The sequence below is a fragment of the Anabrus simplex genome, chromosome 1 (genome assembly GCF_040414725.1).
Source record: "Anabrus simplex isolate iqAnaSimp1 chromosome 1, ASM4041472v1, whole genome shotgun sequence".
Classification (NCBI taxonomy): domain Eukaryota; kingdom Metazoa; phylum Arthropoda; class Insecta; order Orthoptera; family Tettigoniidae; genus Anabrus; species Anabrus simplex.
In genome coordinates this window covers 544,225,665-544,249,637 of record NC_090265.1, presented here as the reverse complement: position 1 = coordinate 544,249,637, position 23,973 = coordinate 544,225,665, and the positions used below count along the sequence as shown (strand labels likewise).

Here is a 23,973-nt window from a genome sequence, read left to right as displayed (position 1 = left end):
GTCGACTGAAAAAAAAATCCTTTGAAATTACTCAATCCTAAATAAGAAAATTGAATTTTATGGCATGCTGGTACAGGACTTTCACTGTTGTGAATAGGCTAGTGAAAATTTGTTAGCCAATATCATCAGTATTAAGAAAAGTATCTGTGATATAATGGAGAACAGTATGGGAAATCAAGAGAAGTGCTTGGATGAACAAGTACATCTATTGGCGTAACACATCGTCAAATTACGATGTATAACGAATCGCCAATACATTCGTCGGTGGTCAGGAAGCAGCTTCTTAGAGAAGGAGAAGGATACTTTGGAGAATTACTAGCAGGCGAAGAAATATCAGTCTCGGCACTGAAAGAGAAGTTTCAGGCAACAAAATGTTACTTGGACGATCAGCGTACAGAGCGTCTCAAATCTCTTATAATGAAAGAGGAAATCGGATTTGTGTTACGTCACACTGCTGCTAACAAGACCCCTGGAGCAGATCCCATCCTCTTGTGAGTGGTACAAACATTTATGGACTGTAGTAGGAGATAACCTGACTCAAATGTTGAACTACATTTTCCAAAATGAAGTTTCACCTAAATTTACGAAAGGCATATTCATTTTGGTCCCTAAGAAAACTATTGTTAATTGTATCACGACATCGGCCAATCACTATCCTTAAAGGAGACTACAAATTGCTTACCGAAGTCGTAGCAAGCAGAATTAAAAACATGTTTTCAATTATAATAGGCCCTTGACAGACCTGTGCCATGCCGGATGAAAACCACATCCACAATGTTTCTGTTATTAGAGATCGTACGCTATTCAGGAAAGGCAATCACTATGGCTGCACTTTAAATATACTGTACAATTTAATAAAGCAAGAGTCGTACATGAGTAACTTCTACACGACTTTCGCGTTTCCGGCACTCTGGTCCAGTGTATTCAATGACAGTACAAAACAGCTTTTCGGAGAGTTTGGCAGGGTAACTGGGTTTTCGTACTGTCCCCAACATTCCTGCAACTTTTAAGCCATACACAACACTCTCCTCAACCACACTAAATCGCGGTTTCCCATACACGGCAGATGTCACCACCCCTACCCTCCGCTACGCTGGGTCTGCCTTACAAGGACTGCACCACCCCAGCAATAATAATAACAACAGGAAAAGTGGAAAATCCTACTGAGAAGAAGAAAACGGAACAACATTGTAAGGAAATCTAGAATTTTGTATTTTAAATTAATCTTTTTCTAATTTAATAATAATAATAATAATAATAATAATAATAATAATAATAATAATAATAATGTTCTTTCTTTCCTGGTTGTATTTCAAGTTACTAGGTGTCGGCCATTCATGTGTACTTTTCAGCCAAGTTTTGCAACAGATTTTCTTGAAGTCACCCTTATGTGGAAGGATGCACTCACTACTGCATGTTTCTGTGGTGACTGATGATGTATGTAAATAGAGCAATGAGTATTAAAACTAAAACACCTAGTCCGTGAGCCAGAAGAATTAATCAGCCGCAGCGAAAATTCCTGTCCCAGTCACAAATCGAATCCGAACCCATTTGAACCGAAAATCGCTCCGATGACCATTCACAGTCAAGGACACGACAACGAACATCATGATCATCATCATCATCATCATCATCACATGACCCCACTTGCAGTGTGCAGATATTTCTTAAGCTGCCTGTGTGCCGATTTCAGTGTCCCGATTTATTTTACCGGATGGCGACCTAGTGCTGATTTTTTATTAATTTCGTCATGTAAGTACTGCATGAGCCACGAGAGTTCTTTTACATACCCGGGACGATGACCTAGATGTCAGGCCCCTTTGAACAACAATCATCATCATCATCATCATCTTTTACATACCGACATCGTATGATGTCGAGCCATGAAATGACTTTCTTCCGCTTTCAAAATATCCCATTAAATCTGGCTGGTTTGAACCCACGCTCTTCGGAATCAGAGGCCGACCTGTACCACTGGTCCACGAACTGAGTACGCAGAACTGTTTATAAAAAGGCCTTGCTAAAGTAAACCTGTGAAATGTTGTAATAAAATCAGTAAATCTGATCGTTGAGTGGTAATCTTGAGAAGTGGATTTCCTGATCATAGCGCTGTTCCTAGTGCATGTTTTCACAATAATTTTCTGAGAATATGTTTAGCAACATATCCCAGATAATTTTGCCAAACCAGCGTTATCATTAAACATTTATCCGTCCATGTTTCCTTGTTCAGCAGAGAGGCAGTTCCATTTAGCAGCATCGTCGGCATATTAGGACTTCAAAATCACTGGACAGACTAGTTCTTCGTTCCCAGGTTTGACGACGATTATGATGATGATTATATGGATTATTATAAGCGTTATCAACCCATTCTAATATTTCAGGCAACTAACTTCGTGGCTTAGCAGTCACTGTCCTGGCCTTCGGTGCCCCGGGTTTGATTCCCGATCAAGTCGAGGATTTTAATCTCAAATGGTTAATTCCCTTCGCTCAGAGACTGAGAGTTTCTACTGTCCCCAGCACCCCTGCAACTCACACACCACACACAGCATTGCCTTCCGTCATACTGACACGTCGTTTTCCCCACACATGACAGACGCCACCTACCCTCGTCGGAGGGTCTGCCTTGCAAGGGCTACACCAGGCTACCAATAGCCACACGCTATTATTATTATTATTATTATTATTATTATTATTATTATTATTATTATTATTATTATTATTATTATTATTATTATTATTATTATTATTATTATTATTATTATTATTATTATTTCATGTTACTATTTCGTGCAGTGAATCTAATATTTCGCATTAAATAACTCAGTCCAAGTGATAATTTCTTTTATTTACTGTGCAAAGTTTTCAGTGAAATTGTGAGTTCCAACGGTTTTCAGTGAGGGTTAAGTGAGGCGAATAGAGCCGTGCAAGAAAGAGACCGTGTAAAATGCCCAATGTGTGGGAAATCTACAGTAAGTTATTGTGCGGAAAAAGATATAATGTAGAGTTATCAACGTCCTTTGTATTTGATAGGTACCTCATCATCCCTAGTATGTATAGTATCGTTCAAAACCGTCTCTACGTGTGCGTCATAGTAAAAACTAACAATAAAAACCGTCCCTGCGACACGGGTTGCCTCTCCTGAGCAAAGAGGTAGGTTAACAGCATGTCATGTGTTCGTCTAAACCAGTGCTGAGTAGTATAATTTATAAGCTGTATCAGAGCCTTTATTTTGCACACAGACGACAAACTGTACAATTGTATATTGTGAAGCTGCGCAGTATGTAGAATAGATCGCTGTGAATTAACAGACTATCATCCACAGACACAAGAAAATATATGTTTGCTATTTGCTTTACGTCGCACCGACACAGATAGGTCTTATGGCGACGATAGGACAGGAAAGGCCTAGGAATGGGAAGGAAGCGGCCGTGGCATTAATTAAGGTACAGCCCCAGCATTTGCCTGGTGTGAAAATGGGAATCCACGGAAAACCCTCTGCAGGGCTGCCGACAGTGGGGTTCGAACCCACTATCTCCCGTATACGAGATCACAGCTGCGCGCCCCTAACCGCACGGCCAACTCGCCCGGTAACAAAAGAAAGAAAAGGGCAATGCTTTTAATCTTCACCTTTGTCCTAGTTGAAAACTGTGCATACGTGTCCGTCATTAAAAATTCTGTCTGGTTCCATGCCTAAATGGTTAGCGTACTGGCCTTTAGTCACAGAGGTCCCGGGTGTGATTCCCGGCATTGGTTAATTCCGCTGACATGGGGGCTGGGTGTATGTGTCGTCTTCATCATCATTTTTCATCCTCATCACGACGCGCAGGTCGCCTACGGGAGTCAAATCAAAAGACCTGCACCTGGCGAGCCGAACATGTCCTTGGCACTAAAAGCCATACGCCATATTTCATTGAAAATTCCGTTGCAGTATTTTGTTTATGTCCTTTAATGTGTTTTTTATATGTGTACAGTTTAGTATGAGAGAGAGTTGTAATATAGTTAAATTGTATGTAATTGTAAGATATGGTTTGGCCATGTCACGTAATAATAATAATAATAATAATAATAATAATAATAATAATAATAATAATAATAATAATAATAATAATAATAATTGTACCGGGAGGTACACCCCAACGCCGCGCATTTAAATCTAGCGCCTAAATGAACTCCTCTATTGATGAAATAGTGAAATTGAAACTACACCAACTTAGAACTTTACTCAGAAGATGTCACCACTAAAATCTGACGTAATTTTGTTATTGTGAAGTTTCCTGAACTGTGTGAATTTCTACTTGTTTTGTTTTCCATTCATCAAGAAGTTTGGACATTCTCCCATAGATGACACTACCAAAAAACTATCATCATGCACTCTAGAGGGAGGTATAAGAACTTATAATTCAATGAAGTTTTGTATTCATAAGTTTTTTTTACTGATTGATGTTCATTTATTTTTGGGTTGGCAATATTTCCCTTTTATTTCCGCCAGTTTTGAATCTAGCCAATCCTTAATTTCTGTAACTAATTTTCTACCAATCATAGTCTTCTTCTTCTTCTTCGATTTTGAGTGTAACTTTATTTTGACCAATAAACATGAGTGGGTGTGGCTAGTTTAATCTTGAATGGTCTCGGACTTTCCCCGATGGTTTATAAACTGCGGATTTTCACGTTTCTTGACCAATTTGATCGTCATCTTACTAAGTGTGTGTGTCAAAGCAGGAGACGGGCGGCCTCTTTCATCAGGCAGCAGTACATCGACAAGGTAATGGCCACATAACATCTTTACTTCTTGCTAGGCTCCGCAGTTTAACCTGAGGCAAAGGTCCGAATCATTAACTATGTAACCTAGTTTTCCTGAAAAATGTAACTTTCTGCCGGCTGGTGTAAAAACTTCATAAAATCTTTAACTGTAAATCGGGGATAGAGAGTGATGTACTCTTTCGAGCTGCCCTTCATATTGGTTTGAGGAGACTACGTTTTGGAACTGGTTTTCTTCCTTTCCGTAATGTTCTAATCTATTCTTATACGAGTCACCTCCATAGTTTGGAAATAGCCCCTGTTTCATCGGCCTAGTGCCCTTTAGGTTTTAAGTGTTCATATCTAGGAGTGCAAGTATTCGCCTTATTTTGTGTTTGGGCCATTTATTTAGCCGTTATTCTTGTTCCACGAAGGCCCAGTAGGTTGGGTATTAAATACCCCTGTATAATCCAGAAATTGTAAGTTGATGTCGCCTTGAATAGGCTTGGAAGACTGAGGGCCTGTTAGCTCTTTTTCAAAGTAAGATTAATGAATGCCTCGTGAAGGCTAGATGTTGTAATGTTGGGAGCAAGTGCTCTTCGAATTAGGGGATTTCTGCCCTGGTATAAATTTGTGCTCTTTGGTAAATTTGAGCTAGTAGCTCGGCAAAAGTAAAGCTAGGGGCTTAAAGCCCAAAGTGTTAAGATTCTGTATCTTGGATTTCTCCCCATCTTGTTCAATGATTGCTACTGGTACCTGTAAAAATTGTTAAGTTTGAAGTTTTTGAAAATATAATTAGACCCATTCACCCCGGCACCTTCTTTAACCTCTTTCTGCTCCACGGGTAACCCCGTAACAACAACAACAACAACAACAATAATAATAATAATAATAATAATAATAATAATAATAATAATAAATAATGGAAATGTTGTTGCTGTACATTTTTGCTTTAGGATAGGCAACCCGTGCTGCAATGACGGTTTTAAATTGATTTCACTGTGACACCCATTGGAGAGGATTGCGACTGACACCATATAGCCAATTATATTAGAGTTTTTGAGGAACCTACCACATAAAAAGGGCGTTAGTCACTCGAATATTTCTATTTGTACTTACCAAAATTATGAGATTTTAAAGTTTGCAAACATTACAGAATGTAGCCTATATATTGTTGTCCCATACCTCCCTTATATTTTGCGAAGTGTTTCTACCTCGGGCATCGCAGAGATACACTTAGGTTCTACGCGGACGTTCAAGCTGTTACCTCATTCTAGGGTAGAATAGAATGGCGTATGGCCTCCGGAGAGGCCTGGTGCAGGTCTTTTTCTAGTGGACGCCCTATTAGGCGACCTGCATGTCTGTGAAGATGAGGGCCCTACCTAGGATGATTTCTAATGTTGAATACACCACACACACACACACACAGCCCCCGAGCCAAGGGAATTAACCAATTAAGGTTAAAATCCCCGACCCGACCGGGAATCGAACCCGGGACCTTCTGAACCGAAGGTCAATACGCTGACCATTCAGCCAATGAATCGGACATTCTAGGGTTTGTAAATTGGTACGAATGTTTCTCTAATGATGGGCTAACGGCTGATGTACGGCCTATCCTATTTAATTCAAGGGAAGTATTCGTCCGGCTACAGCCTTTTGATCGAAGGAAGAAGAGGAAGAAGTAAGTTGATAGAAGTTGCTCTCAGGCGTCGATAACTCATTCATGTTGATTTAGAGGACAGTGAATTGAGTGATAAGGTGGGGAGAATTGCTAAAACGAACTTTGCTATAATAAGCGTACTCAAGGAACTGCAATTTCAAACAGTAATTTAGTGACGACTGTTCTATCACTTATAAATGGAGGTTTTCCATATTTTGTTTCTCGAGTACCATTTTTTAGTTTGTTTCTAGGTGGGGTTTTCTAATGGCAACAAATACATTGCGAACAATAATTTTCTGCGCTCATATACATTTCTCAGCGAAAAATTAAAAGGAATTAATAACAAATAAGCCTGCCCCACTGTCTAGGTGTAGCGAGCTTGCCTCTTACCCAAATTCAAAGTCATCTCCGTACAGGCTATGAAGGCTCTTGGAGGGATGAAAAGTAAAGGCTTCCACTATCTGTAACCTCGGCACTTGATGGGGTACACTGGTTAGCTCTACGCCCGGCCGCCCTTGCCCCCAGAAATTAAACTGGTACTCAGTTTTTGTGTATACTGAGTGAACTTCAGGGCCATATGCACCTCCGGAAGTGATAATCTCGTTTCTTGAATTTTTTGACTTCCTGGCGGGAAATCGTAACCACGTCCTTTCGGGAGAACCAACCACCTCGGCCAGGCAGCCCCTGCCTCTTACCCAGAGAATTCGGATTCGATTTCCGGCCAGCTCAGGGACTTCAACTTGGATCGGAGGGCTGGCTCGAGGTCCACTCAGCCTACATGATTACAATTGAGGAGCTGTCTGACGGTGGGTATTGGCCCCAACCTAGAAAGCCTAAAATAACTGCCGAGAGGGTGCGTCGCGCTAACCATGCGTCACCTTGTAATTTTGTGGGCCTTCAAGATGAGAAGTGGTTGCTTGATAGACCAAGGCCCATTACCGATGTAGCGCCATTGGCGGGGTGGGGAATAACTAAGTAACGTCATACAAACCCAATGGGCGTTTGTCATGAGCCCAATCAATGAATTCCTGGTTTGGTCGTAGAGTCCATGTGCTCGATACAACGCGAAACTTTTTATTTCAAACATTTTCTGGAAGTAAATGTATCACTAATGCTTCTCTAATAATAGTACAGAAAATAATAAAGAATGTTATCCGATACATATGGGATGCACAAGAATAATGTGAACAATATGTTAAGTCACATGTTGCCGCAAAACAAACAATAATTTACTTTTCACAAGTGATTTCGTGTACTACGAGAATCACCGAGCAAGTGGCTACGTGGTTTGTTTCACGTAGCTATCAGGTTACATTCGAGAAATAGTGAATTTGAACCCCACTGTCGGTTGTCCTGAAGATGGTTTACCGTGGTTTCCCATTCTAACACCAGACAAATGGGCTTTACCTTAATTAAGGCCACGGTCAATTCCTTCCCACTCCTAGCGTTTTTCTATGCCATCGTCACCATAAGACATATCTGTGTCAGTGCGACACAAAGCAAATAGTAATAAAATAAATACGAACATCATAATTTTGAGATGCTGACTTGGGGTTCTAAATAATTTTTTAGTAGTACTGACATTATTTGACAGAAGACTTATACTGTACGCGTAGACTGACTTATTTCCTTTACCTTCACTGGAACATTGTACTTTTTTTAATTATTATTATTATTCGGTGTGATAGGAAGGGGCTGCGGCTGGGAAAGAATTTTTTTTTTTTTTTTTTTTTTTTGCAAGTTGCTTTACGTCGCACCCTATAGGTCTTATGGCGACGATGGGACAGGAAGGGGTTAGGAGTGGGAAGGAAGCGGCCGTGGCCTTAATTAAGGTACAGCCCCAGCATTTGCCTGGTGTGAAAATAGGAAACCACGGACAACCATCTCCAGGGCTGCCGACAGTGGGGTTCAATCCCACTCACTCCCGAATGCAAGCTGACAGCTGACCGGGTAGTCACTCGCTCGACGGAACACTGGACATCCACTCAGCTGCGCCATCTCACTCTGTTCCTTGCGGTCGTCATTCCCTGTTGTCGACCCTCGTCCTCGATGACACGTTTCCACTAACGCTTGGACGAGATCTTTCTCCTCTCCAAACACCCTGGGGATTCCAATCAATTACTTGTTTCTCAGTGGTATTGTCTACTTTCTTGAGTATGTGTCCCACCCAGTTCCACTTTCATTTCTTTCTTTTATTATTTGATCTAGTCTTCCGATTATCGTGCCCATAATTCTTCATTTGTAATTACCTCTGGCCAATTTTTATATGTTTCTGAGGCACCTAATTGTACGAGGCATTCTTTTAAGTACGTACCGTTTTTAAATATGGCCGCTGCAGAACTTAGTCGTCGTTCAAAGCTCACTACATACACATGTAGACTAGCCGCAAGCGCCATTACGGAAGCATTATCCGTATTTACGTTTGTTTGTTCGTATTGAAAATGCCTCTGACAATTAACGGTCCCGTCGAGTTGTGATTTGCTTTCTAAATGCAAAAGACGTGAAAGCTGTTGAAATTCATCGGCAGATTAGGGAAGTGCATGGAGAACACACTGAGCGAAACAATGGTCAGAAAATTTAAAGAAGCTATTTAAGGCATTTCAAGAAGGCCGTACTAATGTCACAACGAGAAGCGTAGTGGGCGATCGTCTGTCATTACCGAACACTTGGTGACTATCACTTGTTCCTCCACTTGGAAAAGCATTTAGGAGGTCAACGCCACGACGATGATCACGACCTTAAAACGACCGCGCGGCAGTGTCTGGCACATCAGGCGGCAGATTTCTATGAGGATCGAATTCAGAAGCTGGTTTCACGATGTGACAAGTGCCTCAGTATGCTTGGAACTTATGTTGGGAAGTAGTTTAAGGTACAGGCTTAAATGATAAACAGAATACTTTAAAAAATTGCATTGCTTTGTTTTCTTTATCAGAACGGTACTTACTATAAAGGAAAGCATGCTTCGTAAACACTTGTAGTCTAATAGGGATTTGACCGGCCGAGTTGGCCATGCGGTTAGGGGCGCGCAGCTGTGAGCTAGCATCCAGGAGATAGTGGGATCGAATCCCACTCTCAGCAGCCCTGAAGTTGGTTTTCCGTGGTTTCCCATTTTCACACCAAGTAAATGCTGGGGCTGTACCTTAATTAAGTCCACGGCCGCTTCCTTCCCAATCCTAGCCCTTTCACATCCCATCGTCGCCATAAGACCTGTCTGTGTCGATGCGACGTAAAGCCATTAGCAAAAATAAAATAGTGATTTGTGATTTTCCATCATTTTACTCTTCTTCTATCGCTTTTCTCACATCTGTGGGATCGCACGTTTGACTTGTGGCATACATGTGGATTTGGCCCTGTTTTACGGCCGGATGTCTTTCCTGACGCCATCCCTATATGGAGGGATGAAATCACTATTGCTTGTTTCTGTGGTGGTTAGTGGTGTAGTGTAGTGCAGTGCCTGAATATGAAGAGGAAAGTATTGAAACAGACACAAACACCGAGTCCCCGGGTCAGAAAAAATTATCAGATGTGACTAAAATCCCCGACCCGGCCGGGAATCGAACTCGTATCCCTGGACCAAAGGCGTCAACGCTGACCATTCAGCCAATGAGTCGGACCATCATTCATATCTAAATAAAAAACTTACTCAACATTCCTTCAGAAAATCATCAGCTTTGCATTCTGGTTATACTTTTGCACTGCCAGTTAGGATACAAATTTAAAAAAGGCTCCATTTACTTTCTAGACATGTTGCTTTGCATCATCTTCTGCCCCTCCATTCTTTACAATAATATAAATGTCACGAACCCCTTATCAAATAATTGCGCTCATCGAGAGATAAGTGTACTACAGTTTGGAAATCGCTGAGATTAGAGTGTCATATTTTGTTGCTTCTAATCAGCCTATTGACTAATGGCATAAATACTCCAAGGGTGTATGACAGACGAGTCTCATTGCCTCTGTCTCTTCACCAAACAGCCGCGGTCCGAACGTATGCAAATATGAACTTCGGGACTTGCCTATTTTCCTTTTCGCACTCATGACACAATATGCTCGTAATATACACTCATTTTCATAAGAAACAGAACACCTTAAAAGACTAGAGATAGGAATTTCATATTCACCGGACATGTTCATTAGTATGTTCTGCAGAAACGATTGGCATTTCAGTCACCTAGGTTCAGCATGTGTCCTGTTGCCTAGTAGGCGCTGGGTCCTCCATGCACACTGATAACTTTTTCCATGCGTGATGGCATCGACGCGTATAAGGCGCGAATGACGTCCTGGGGTATAGCCATCCATGCTGCATTCGCCTGGTTCCACAGTTCATCTTTGGTGGTTGTCCATGGGTCACAGCGCCGTAGCCGTCGATTCACCATATCCCACACATTTTCGATTGGCGACAAGTCCAGAGATCGGGCGGGCCAGGGCAACAGTCTGACATCCTGTGACAACAAGAAGGCACGTGTTCGTGCAGAAACATGTGATCGCGCATTTTTCTGCTGAAATATTGCGTCTGGGATGCCGTGCAGAAAGGGTACGGCTACGGGTCGCAGGATGTCACTTTGGTCAAACTAGTCACAGTGCCTGGATACGCACCAGCTGTGATTTGTGGTTGTACCCAATAGCACCCCACACCATAAGGCCTTGAGTTGGCGCGGTATGTCTTGTGCGAATGCTGTCAATGTGATGCATCTCCCCCTGTGTGCGGCGAAGCACAATGCGGCCATCATTTTCAAACAATCAGAACCTGGGTTCGTCCGGAAACACTATCTGCTGACATTCCTGCTCCCAGTGACGTCGTTCCATACACCATTGCAATCTAGCATATTTATGCACATTAAGCAAAGGTAGGCGGAGAAGTGAACGACGCGCCTGTAACCCAGACCATAATAAACGGCGACAGACTGTCACTCCTGATAGTGTACGATGTGTCATACTGTTCAAATGTTGCGCCAGAGCCGAGGAGGACGCAGATCTGTCCTGCAATGCCAGTCGGATGAGGTGTCCATCTTCTCGGGGGGTGGTGCTCGGGGGTCGTGTTCTACGGCCTTCTGTGAACCATTCTGCACACAGCCGTTGCACTGCCGACACACTTCGTCCCACACGAGCAGCAATTTCCCGGATGGATGCATCGCGTTTTCTCATGTCAATAATGCGCCCTCTTTCAAACTCACTCATTTGACGATACGGTTCTCGCACACGTCCGCGAGGCATCCTGCACGCATGGTCAAGTCACAATGATCCATTGCCTTCGGTTTATAGCGACAACGAGAGCCGCAGGCACATTTTACCAGTCGGTGGTGGTACGCCGAGATATCGATGTGGACCTTGAACCTGAGCGCCGACATGGTTCAAATGCTAATCATTTCTTCAGAACATAGTAATGCACATGTCCTGTCAATATGAACTTCCTATCTCTAGTGTTTTAAGGTGTTCTGGATTTTATGAACGTGAGTGTATGTGAACAAATCAGCCCAGCAATGCATTTTACGCTAAACTTTTCTGCAACCCTAATTTTTTACAAAGAACATGATTGTGTGACACTTTCTTTCTTTCTTTCTTTCTTTCTTAATCTGTTTACCATCCAGGGTTGGTTTTTCATTCGGACTCAGCGAAGGATCGCACCTCTACCGCCTCAGGGCAGTGTCCTGGAGTGTGAGACTTTCGGTCGGGGGATACAACTGGGAGGGAGGGCCAGTACCTCGCCCATGTGGCCTCACATGCTATGTTGAACAGGGGAATTGCAGGGGGATGGGAAGATTGGAAAGGATAGACAAGAAAGAGGGAAGGAAGCGGCCATGGCCTTATATTAGGTACCATCCCGGCATTTGCCTCGAGGAGAAGTGGGAAACAATGGAAAACCACTTCGAGGATGGCTGAGGTGGGAATCGAACCCACCTCTACCCAGTTGACCAATGAGGCTGAGTGGACTCCGTTCCAGCCATCGTACCACGTTTCAAATTTCTTGACAGAGCGGGGAATCGAAATCGGGCCTCCGGGGATGGCACCTAATCACGCTAACCACTACCCCATAGAGGCGGACATATTGTGTGACACTTGAAGATAAATAGTAAGTAACTTCCAATTATTGTAAGTTTCTGGCGATAAAGTTAAGAACAAAGAAAAAATGATGTGTTTTGGTATTGGCTGGCATTACTGTGTAATGCGAGATGTAAAATTGTTTTTATCCTTGGAGTACCCGCAATATTGTCCTTTAAAAATTTGTACCAACATTGACTTTAAATTTTAGACTCTACGTACATTTGTCTACTTTTTTTTTAGTGGCTTTACGTCGCACCGACACAGATAGGTCTTATGGCGACGATGTACAATTGTTTATTTACCCTATATGAACATAAAGTCCGCCTCTGTGGTGTAGTGGTTAGTGTGATTAGCTGCCACCCCCGGAGGCCCGGGTTTCATTCCCGGCTCTGCCACGAAATTTGAAAAGTGGTACGAGGGCTGGAACGGGGTCCACTCAGCCTCGGGAGGTCAACTGAGTAGAGGTGGGTTCAATTCCCACCTCAGCCTTCCTGGAAGTGGTTTTCCGTGGTTTCCCACTTCTCCTCCAGGCAAATGCTGGGGTGGTACCTAACTTAAGGCCACGGCCGCTTCCTTCCCTCTTCCTTGTCTATCCCTTCCAATCTTCCCATCCGCCACCAAGGCCCCTGTTCAGCATAGCAGGTGAGGCCACCTGGGTGAGGTACTGGTCATCCTCCCAGTTGTATCCTCCGACCCAATGTCTCACGCTCCAGGACACTGCCCTTGAGGCGGTAGAGGTGGGATCCCTCGCTGAGTCCGAGGGAAAAGCCAACCCAGGAGGGTAACCAGTGGACTCCGTTCCAGCCATCGTACCACGTTTCAAATTTCTTGACAGAGCCGGGAATCGAAATCGGGCCTCCGGGGATGGCACCTAATCACGCTAACCACTACACCACAGAGGCGGACTATTTTGGTCATTTTGGTGTATTTTTTTTAATGACTGAGGGAAAGGATTAAGTTTTTTTTCTTGTCAAGAACTTATTACTCCGAATCAATCAATTTATCACTGTAAAAATGCTTTGTTTGCCAACTGTAATTTTACAGTTAAATCCCATTTCTTCCCCATAATATTCTGACAAATGTAACAAAATTTGCATGGTACATGTATCACAGCTATATTAAGAAACCTGCGTACCGGTATAGAATTTTTGATTGCAGAATTTTTAAGTAGTAGGGATTTTTAAGTAAAAACGTACAAATTACACAAAATTGAGTACGAAATATCTCCTTATATAAATAACTAGCTGATGTACCCGTGCTTCTTTACGGGATTCTCAGAAAGACTGACTTGGTGGTTTTCCTAACTGAATTCAACATAGGTCATTACAAAAATGTGAGTAGGAATGTAGCGATTGAAAGCAATGTTATCGTATAAAATACTCGATCAAATGAAAAACCGCACACTTTCTCACTTTCAACGAACAGTACTACAGTGAGATCTAAGAGTCCAAAGTTCCAGAGCTAGAATAACCAAGTCGCAGACTGCCGTGGAAACTCCTCTGTCATTGAAAACCTACAACCTGTTTTCCAGTCATTGACCGGGTCAGGGATGTAATGAATGAAGCAGTTATAGGCTATTAGTACGATGGGGTCGCCACTCCCAAAGTGATTTATTAATGACTGATAGATGCTATGAAATGAGAATGGAGAGTGTTGCTGGAATGCAAGATGACAGGGAAAACCGGAGTACCCGGAGAAAAACCTGTCCCGCCTCCGCTTTGTCCAGCACAAATCTCACATGGAGTGACCGGGATTTGAACCACGGTATCCAGCGGTGAGAGGCCGACGCGCTGCCGTCTGAGCCACGGAGGCTCTTTCCTCTGTCATTATTCCGTTAAATATGCACACTACTCATTCCAATCAGTACCTCAGGGTAGGGACTGAATAGCTCGAATACTATGATGAACCAGTGTGTTACGTACCAGATATATCAGAAAATATATGAACCAGAGGAATGGCATGCTAAAGAAGAAAGTTATCTTACTCCCCAGCTACTTCCCGCCAATATAGAGGCAGGCTGTTACAGTCGGTACGACCAGGCGAGTTGCCCGTGTGGTTAGGGGCGCGCAGCTGTGAGCTTGCATCCGGGAGATAGTGAATTCGAACCCCACTGCCGGCAACCCTGAAGATGGTATTCCGTGGTTGCCCATTTTCACACCAGTCACACCAGCCTGTACCTTAAAGCCAAGGCCGCTTCCTTCACACCACTATTCATTTCCTATCCCATCGTCGCCATAAGACCTACCTGTGTCGGTGCGACGTCAAGCAAATGAAAAAACCTCGGTACGCTGAAGTAATCCTATCTATCGGGGATGAGAGGAAACAGAAGATAAAAAGCACATCACAACAAACAATGGTCAATGTAATGTTATTGTTGATAAAGTTTATGAGCTTTCTATATTGCAGGCCTTCACATTAGTTTTCTTTCGACTCTGTGATATTAGGGTGTCTTACAAAATTATTTATATCGTAGACTGTAGTTCCTTATTCTCAGATTTTACATACCGATTTTCACTAAATTCTGTTTACCCATTTTCTCGTGACTCGGCGCTGATATGGACCTAGTAACAAAAATCCAAATTCATGAATATCTCTGATGATATGCGGTACGGTAACAATGTATAAGACAAAAGTGATCGGAAATTTAATAACTTCTTACATAACTACTACTAACTTACGACATAAGTAAAGTTATGTTAGTTATGTAGTATTTATCGATACGACCACTAATAACATAAAAAACTTATTTGAGAATTACATTTCAGGCCTTCCCCTAAACTACCATGTCACTCAACGTGAATAAAATAATTTGTAGCCTAGACTGCAGTGGTTCATCACCCGACATTACATACCGATTTTCTTTAAATTCTCTTCAGCCGTTTTCTATTGATGCGTGTACAGACAGACAGACAGACAGACAGACAGACAGACAGACAGACAGACAGACAGACAGACAGACAGACAGACAGACAGACAGACAGACAGACAGACAGACAGACAGACAGACAGACAGACAGAAATTATTGAAAAGTAAAAAAATGCATTTCCTTGTTACTGTGGACATGACAGATACAGAAATATCATTCATTTCAAATTCTGAGCAATGCACAGGCAAAACATTTATTTTATATATAGATTACATTTCAGGCCTTCCCCTCAACTACCATTTCACTCAGTGCGAATAACATTATTGATAGCCTAGATTATAGCGACCTATTCCCCGACTTTGCATACCAATTTTCGTGAAGATACGACCACTAATAAAATAAATATTTGACAATTAAATTTTAGGCCTTCCCCTAAACTACCATTTTTCTCAGCGTGTATAGCCTATATTGTAGTGAATTATTTCCCATCTATGTCTAGCGATTTTCATTACGACACGTCCACTAATAACATAAATATTTGAGAATAAAATTTCAGGCCTTCCCCTAAACTACCATTTCACTCAGCGTGATTAAAATAATTTATAGCCTAGATTGTAGCGGTTCATCACCCGACTTTACTTTGCGATTTTCATTAAATTCTCTTCAGCCGTTTTCTCGTGATGCGTGTACATACATACATACATACATACATACATACATACAGACAGACAGACAGAAATTACGGAAAAGTAAAAAATGCATTTTCTTGTTACTGTGGACATGACTGATATAGAAACACCATTCTTTTCAAATTCTGAGCAATGTACAGACAAAACTCTTATTTTATATATATAGATGTACAGAAAAATCGATACATAGTGGTTTTAAAAGACGTATTATCTACCTAATTACGAATTTACATTAACATGTTAATTAAATTTCATGAAAAAATTGAATTAAAAATTTCAAATACAAAAATGTATTTTGGAAAAGCTATTAACTGCATATGAAAGAAATGTTCGTGATATCTCTACTTTTATGTAGGTGACATTCCCACAAAGGTTCGTGGAAATCCATGCGTTAGGTAAAAATATATTTTTATCTCCGAAGTGTCACCTTAATATTGTGTAGAGTATTGCAATCTGAATATCAACATAATTCACTTGTATCAGTCCTTATAAAGACACTCGTGCAAACGCGCACCACACCACACACACACAAGCACCTTCATCATTTTGTAGCTATAAACCCCTCTTCCCCAATCGGTTGATCCTGGCTGCGCTACTGTCTCTAGAACATGTAAAACACGTGTAAGCGTGTTCAGTGCATGAAATGACAATGAACACATTTGGTTCGGATTCCAGGTAAAACTTTATATTGTGTACCTCACTATCAGTTTTTAAAACCGTTATAATGACATTCTTTCCAAGTGCTTACCTCAGTAGACAACATGCAGGCTATGTATTCTCAAATCTAATCTTACTGTTGCCCAAACACTACGAGAACAAACAATCCCATGGTGACTTAAATATGGTGTTTGTTTTCCTCAACATGTGTGACCTTAGGAATACCAGGTGATTGCACTATTTCCTTGTTTATTTCCTTAACAAATATTGACTTCCTCCATGTTAAACATAAGTCTCGCAAATATTATTCGACGATATAAGGATGGATTAACATCTTTCTTCATCAACAACAGTAATAGCAAAAACAATACTATGTGTTCGTTAGACGAGAGAATCAAGAGACACAGTGAAGCTGTCTCTACTGAAATATACTAGGTGTAACAAAAGTTCAGCAATATTCACCGCCGTTCTTTTTTCAGAATGAAGAGAAATAAGCAAGGCTGAAATCTCCACTACTAAGGTAGTGTTTTGGATGCACTTCGTGATGTGTGACGTAGGACCGCACAGACTAAGAAACAGATCTCTCTTTCTGTCTGTCTGCCTGTCACAAAGAGTCCAAAGAAGACTACAAGACGATTAGCTAGAGAGAATCCCGAAATTTCACGTCGTTCATTCCAAAGGATTTTGCGTGACCAAAATTTCAAAGTGAGCATTCCATGTCAGCTGCATTGGTTTTGGAAAATATTTCAGACAGGTCGCTACATTTTATGAGGTTATGCTTGATCAGTATCGAGTTGATCACAATTTGTTTCTTAACGTAGTGTGGTCGTATGAGGCCACCATTAAAAACTATCGGGACATGTTAACTGGCATAACTGTACTTATTGCTGCACGGAAAATCGAAATGATCTGGAACAAGAGCTGAATCAATCAGGTGCACTGTAAATGTTATGCCTCCCTCCCTCTCACACCGTCTCACATCATTATCATCCTCTGGTTTTCTTTCCATTCTTCAGCTCTGTTCTATTATATCCCGGTGTCTTTCGTTGCATTTTATTTTATGTTATTATTTTCTAGTCATTTCTTCTACCACATTCGTCTCTGATTCGTCTGATGTCCTCTCTGATATTTCTCACGCACACACGGTGTGATAGAACATCTTGATTGGAACACGGTCGACTGGATCCCTCGTTGCGCTCCTTATACATACTAGCTAGAGCGGACTTGTGTCTAGGGAATGTCGAGGTGCAGCCATCATCGGCTTTGCTCGGGACAGCTCGAGAAATCTCGGCGTTTAGGACCTCCTACCTATCATGGCGATTTCGCGCCACGTGTGGAGCAGAAGGAGGAGGAGAAGAAGAACAAGCTTTGTTTTGCTGTCGAGGGAATGTCGAGGTGCAGCCATAAAGCATGTCCGCCTGTTCTCGCGAGGTGCAGCCGATGCAATTTTCGTGAAGCCAGCACTGTGTCTCGTGAGCGCAGCGCGTGGAGCCGCTACCACGTTTTAAAGTATGAATATCCTTCATTCTTAAGCAATAGTACAAATAAAATCTGTCTCTCCTGACGCCGTGCATGTTTGTATAACTTTAAAGCCTAGAGTTTTAACTACGGTACTTAACTATATTTTTAAAGCGTTTTCAAGTCCCTGAAAAATAATCAGGCGGCAAGATTGAATAACGAACGTTACGTGTTTAAAAATGATAGAAATAATGAAACTAAAGAATGATTTTTGCTTCTTTCTATTGCGATAGTTGAATATTGATACTGATAGTAATAATAAAACTCAATAAGGATTTCAGTTTGTTCGAATCCTTGGCCGAATGGCCAGCGTTGTGGCCGTCGTTTCAGAAAGTCCCGGATTTGATTCCCATCCGGATCGGGGATTTTAATCCCGTCTAATTACTTCTGGCTCAGAGACTGGGTGTTAGTGTTTGTTCCACCATTTTTCTCTTAATATTCAGACAAAACACTGAGCCTCCGTGTCTCAAACGGCAGCGCGTCGGCCTCTCGCCGCTCGATGACGTGGTTCAAATTTTGGTCACTCCACGAGGGATTTGTGCTGGACAAGGCGGAGACGGGGCAGGTTTTTCTCCGGGTACTCCCGGTTTTTTTCCTGTCATCTTACATTCCAGCAACACTTTCCATTCTCATTTCATAGTATCTATCAGTCATTAATAAATCACCTTGGGAGTGGCGATCCCATCGTACTAATAGCCTAAACATGCTTCATTCATTTCATCCTTGACCCGGTCAAGGAAAACAGGAGGTAGGTTTTCTTTTCTTAAATTCAGACAACACACTGCACTCCCAACCACCGCAGAAACATGCAATAATGATTACTAGACTTCGGATATTTAGGTGTTAAAATGTTATTTTAGCTGCCTAAAAGACTGTCAAGTAGTTTCTAAAATATTTTTAGGCAGTTTCAATTGTACGTATTTTGATAGGCATTAATTAAAATACCATACTTTTGCTAAATTGATAATCAATCAATCAATCACTACTGATCTGCATTTAGAGCAGTCGCCCAGGTGGCAGATTCCCTACCTGTTGTTTTCCTAGCCTTTTCTTAAAGGACTGCATAGAAATGGGAAATTTATTGAACATCTCCCTTGGTAAGTTATTCCAATACCTAACTCCCCTTCCTATAAACGAATATTTGCCCCAATTTGTCCTCTTGAATTCCAACTTTATCTTCATTCTGTGATCCTTCCTACTTTTAAACACACCACTCAAACTTATTCGTCTACTGATGTCCTCCAACGCCATCTCTCCCCTGACAGCTCGGAACATACCACTTGATATGCTTACAATATTGTGATTTTTTATTCCACCTTTTCAATACAATTGGTTTTATGTTGTTAGATCATAGTGCTACAACACTATTTTATGATTATGATCTAACAACATAAAACCAATTGTATTGAAAAGGTGGAATAAAAAATCACACTATTGTAAGCATATTACAGCTAATTTAATATGGGTCTAATCACACCCAGTCTCTGAGCCAGAAGTAATTAGACGGGATTAAAATCTCCGATCCGGATTGGAATCAAATCCGGGACCTTCTGAAACGACGGCCACAACGCTGGCCATTCAACCAAGGATTCGAACAAACTGAAATCCTTATTGAGTTTTATTATTACTATCAGTATTAACATTCAACTATCGTAATAGAAAGAAGCAAAAATCATTATTTAGTTTCATTATTTCTATCATTGTTAAACACGTAACGTTCGTGATTTTTCAACCGAGCTTGACAGCTGCAGTTGCTTAAGTGCGGCCAGTTTCCAGTATTCGGGAGATAGTAGGTTCGAACCCCACTGTCGGCAGCCCTGAAAACGGTTTTCCGTGGTTTCCCATTTTCACACCAGGCAATTAATTAAGGCCACGGCCACTTCCCTCCCACTCCTAGCCCTTTCCTCTCCCACCGTCGCCATAAGACCTATTTGTGTCGGTGCGTCGTAAAGCAACTAGCAATTATTTTTCAGGGACTTGAAAACGCTTTAAAAATATAGTTAAGTACCGTAGTTAAAACTCTAGGCTTTAAAGTTATACAAACATGTACGGCGTCTAGCTGCATCGGCTGCACCTCGCGGAAATGCTTTATGGCTGCACCTCGACAGCAAAACAAAACAAAGCTTCTTCTTCTTCTTCTTGCCCCACACGTGGTGCACAATCGCTAGGTAGGCGGTACTAAACGCCGAGATGACTCGAGTAGGCCCGAACATAGCCAATTATTGGCTGCACCTCGACATTCCCTAGACTCAAGTGCTAGAGCGGCGCATCAAGTCGGCCGTGATTTGAGCTTAATGTTGTCGTCAGCTCCCGCTTGGAGCGCTGTGCCAGCATACAGAGAGCAACCTGGTGACGAACGAGCGTACCACTACAGGTCCAACGGTAAAGCATCCTTAAATTCAGACCTCAGCATGATTACACTAGTTAACACATTTAAACATTTTTTTTATCTGGTTTATAAAAGTATGGATTTACCTAATTCTGGGGTGCTGAATACACTGGTAAAATCAGTTTTTCTCTATGACGTCACATTTCCTAGATATATAGCAGAATAAAGATGGCAATAGCGAAAATTTACACAATGAAGTCAAACAAACAAAAATACATATTCAGAACGTTTGAAATCAATACTATTTTGTATGTATAAATGGGCATGATGCTAATAAAATGTTCAAATTAGTTCAAAAGGTATTTTCACCTTTAATCGTCTTTGGTTTTTGGAGAATGCGACGACGGAGCTCTTGTTTACCGTTTCATCACTCTCCCTAACAAGACCTCAGCAGTAGTCACCCATCATCGAAGGGTTCCAATGGCCTTGGTAACAGTGTTCCATGCTAAGAATGTCTTGGTGAAAGCGTTCACCATGCTCATCGCTTACGGCTCCCAAATTTTCCGGGAAGAAATCAAGGTGAGAATGTAAAAAGTGAATTTTATATTTTTATAGTTGTCCAACAGATCATTCACAATGGTAACATTGTTTTTGTCTTTTCTGTTACCCAAAAAGCCCTTTACAATTGCTTTAAAAGAAGACCAAGCAGCTAATTTGATAAATAACTCTGAGTTTGGTATCAAAGGTTGGATCTACAGCAATTTTCTTATTTGTGGTCCAACAAATATACCCTCTTTCAGCTTTGCCTCACTTAATTTTGAAAACTTTTCTTTTAAGTGATTGAAGGCCTCACCTTCTTTATCCAGAGCTTTTACAAAGTGAAGCAGCAGTATTTCGTGAATACAGCCTGTAAAGCTGTAAGGAGTGAAACAATTTTTAAATCACAGCAAAAGTGCCATTCATTATCCTTATATTTGATTGCCTCTAGCAGCAAAGCCATGGTTTCAAAAGTTTCTTTCATGTCTACTGCGTAAGCCGAATGTACCGATGGAAATGCATTGACATTATGCAGTCGTACTGCTTTCAAGCTGGTTTTACTGGAGTCAATAAATAGTCGCCACTCCTGTGGATTATGTTGTACACCTAGCTGCATCATCAGACCATTGACATTTCTACATACACACATTGAATTCTGCATATCGAAATATTGAGCGAAAACAGGAAACTTTTATCCCTGGAGCTAGAAGGTTCCGTTGTTGCAGTCTCGACCCCAATATTTCAGCTTGCTGTTTCGAAACTTTTAGATGACGAATCAAATCATTCAATTCCTCTTGATTAAAGAGCTGAGGCGAAGTGTCATGATATTGAGGGCAGTACTCTTCTATATGTTCAATACTTTCTGATTCACTTGACATGGTGTCCGGTTCCGTGGCTTTCAAGTTACAGACAGGAACAGGCAATCCCTCATCAAGGGGCACAGGCAGATGCACTGAAGATACATTTGGATACTTTATTGCGTTTTCCTTTCAACCACTCGGTTAAGGTTATAGTACAGGTTATGCAGGCAATATGAGGTGCAAATTTTTTATCTTCATCACCAACAGGACAATCGAAATACAATTTATATGCCTTCTTAACCAAATCAGTAATTGGTTTTCTTTGGGCTTTTAGAGTGAATTTCCCACACACATAACAAAAGTTGCCGGGGTGGTTTAGACAGCAACGAGATTTACTAGTTGCCATTTTTCTTAGTGTAAGTTTTAAACACAAAACGTTTGCACTACCTTTCACAGGAAACACTCACTGAGGATCTCTTTCACACCACTGGATTACCACACCAACCATTTACTGACGATTTGTAGATCTTCTAGCTCTCCTCTGCAAATCAAAAAGAAACCATTAAACATCAAAACAGAAGAACAGCAAAAAGCGACATACTGAATACGAAAAATAAAAAAACTTTTAAAAACTCAAAATGGTACTGCTAGAACATTTTGAAAGGTATATTCGGATTCTACACACCAAAATACATACTAGTTGATATATCACATCCCAGATGCAAAATGGCTATTGACTAGTGTTATTGTAGAAGACTTCCTCGTTAACAGTCGAGATTTTCTTCGGAAGACGCAAAGTAAAGTCTCTGCAAAACGTAAAGAGTTTCATCTTTTTCTCCTTGACATGGCATAAGCCCATGTCTACAAGTACGGGCCGTGTACTGTGAATGTTTGGGCGGAACGCGGTGTCTTTGGGCCGTTTATCCGGACCAACTGGGACCAAAGGCAACCCGGACCATCGAAAATCCGGATAATCTTGATTATATGAGTAATAAGCAAGCCAAACCCCTTAAATAAGCAGATTTATCGTTTATTAAGATAAAAAGCTATGTTTCGTAACAAAATTATGTAACTTACATAGGATTCGAAACAGACTTTCAACGTATTAGGTCGTGTTACGTGCATGTAGTACGTGTTGAAGAGATATTAAGTACAGAACAAAAATGGCCAGCCGGACACCAGCCGGACGTGCCCCACAACGGGCGACTTAAACGCACTCTACAGTGTGCTAGCAGCAGTGCCAGACCTGTAGCTCAGATCCTTTCAAACAGAACAAAGATAGCGTAGGCCACCATACCTTAACTGGTAGAGCAACCGACGCGAAATCGGGAGGTTGCGGGTTCGGATCCCAGTGGTGTCCGGGTGGCCGTTTTTGTTCTGTACTTAACATCTCTTCAACACGTACTACATGTACGCAACACGATCTAATACGTTGAAAGTCTGTTTCGATTACAATGCGGTCGTGAAAATTCAATATTCATTTACATAGGATTGCCTACAAATTACAAATATAACAATCTTAATCACATGAAATCACATAATTTCTTAACAAAGAATTGGCCCACTGTCTTCTGTTTCAAACACGTGTGGTGTTTGAATGAAGCACGGTCACACAAACGCTTTATCATTAATAGTTCAGCTGGAGTGGTGTTAGGCTGACGTTCCAAGTACGCCATGATGTTTGTCAGCTGCATGTGTCGTCCACTGCTGCGGCGAAATCGCTCTCTCGTCGTCCACGTCATCTTTCTCGCTGTCTGCTGTAGAGTCCATGCCGCTACAATTTCTTCTTGCGTCATAGTGCCGTAGCCACCGTCATACCACGTCAGCGCACTTTAGTAATTCTTTCTTAAACTAAAAAGAAAATAATTTTACAGTACAGTATTGCCATAATTTATTGTACAATCTTTGCAATAACTGTGTATTCAATCAAACTAAAACGCGAATATTTGGCGTACGGTACTTATAGTTACGTTCTTGCAATCATAATTAAAGATTAATATCTAAAGTTAACATTACATTTATAAATTATCCGGATTATCCGGATCAACGAGGGAAGGATAAACGAGGTTTTACTGTACTTGGATATACTTCGGAGGTTGCAACAGGATTCCTTTGATCAACTTTATTTCTAGCACGA

At 41.4% G+C, this 23,973-nt stretch overlaps 1 protein-coding gene across 4 annotated transcripts in view; it reads left to right on the top strand.

Moving 5' to 3' along the window:
- LOC136857109 (uncharacterized) overlaps positions 1-23,973 on the top strand; it is a 569,643-nt gene that overhangs the window by 353,673 nt on the left and 191,997 nt on the right. The window lies entirely within an intron of this gene.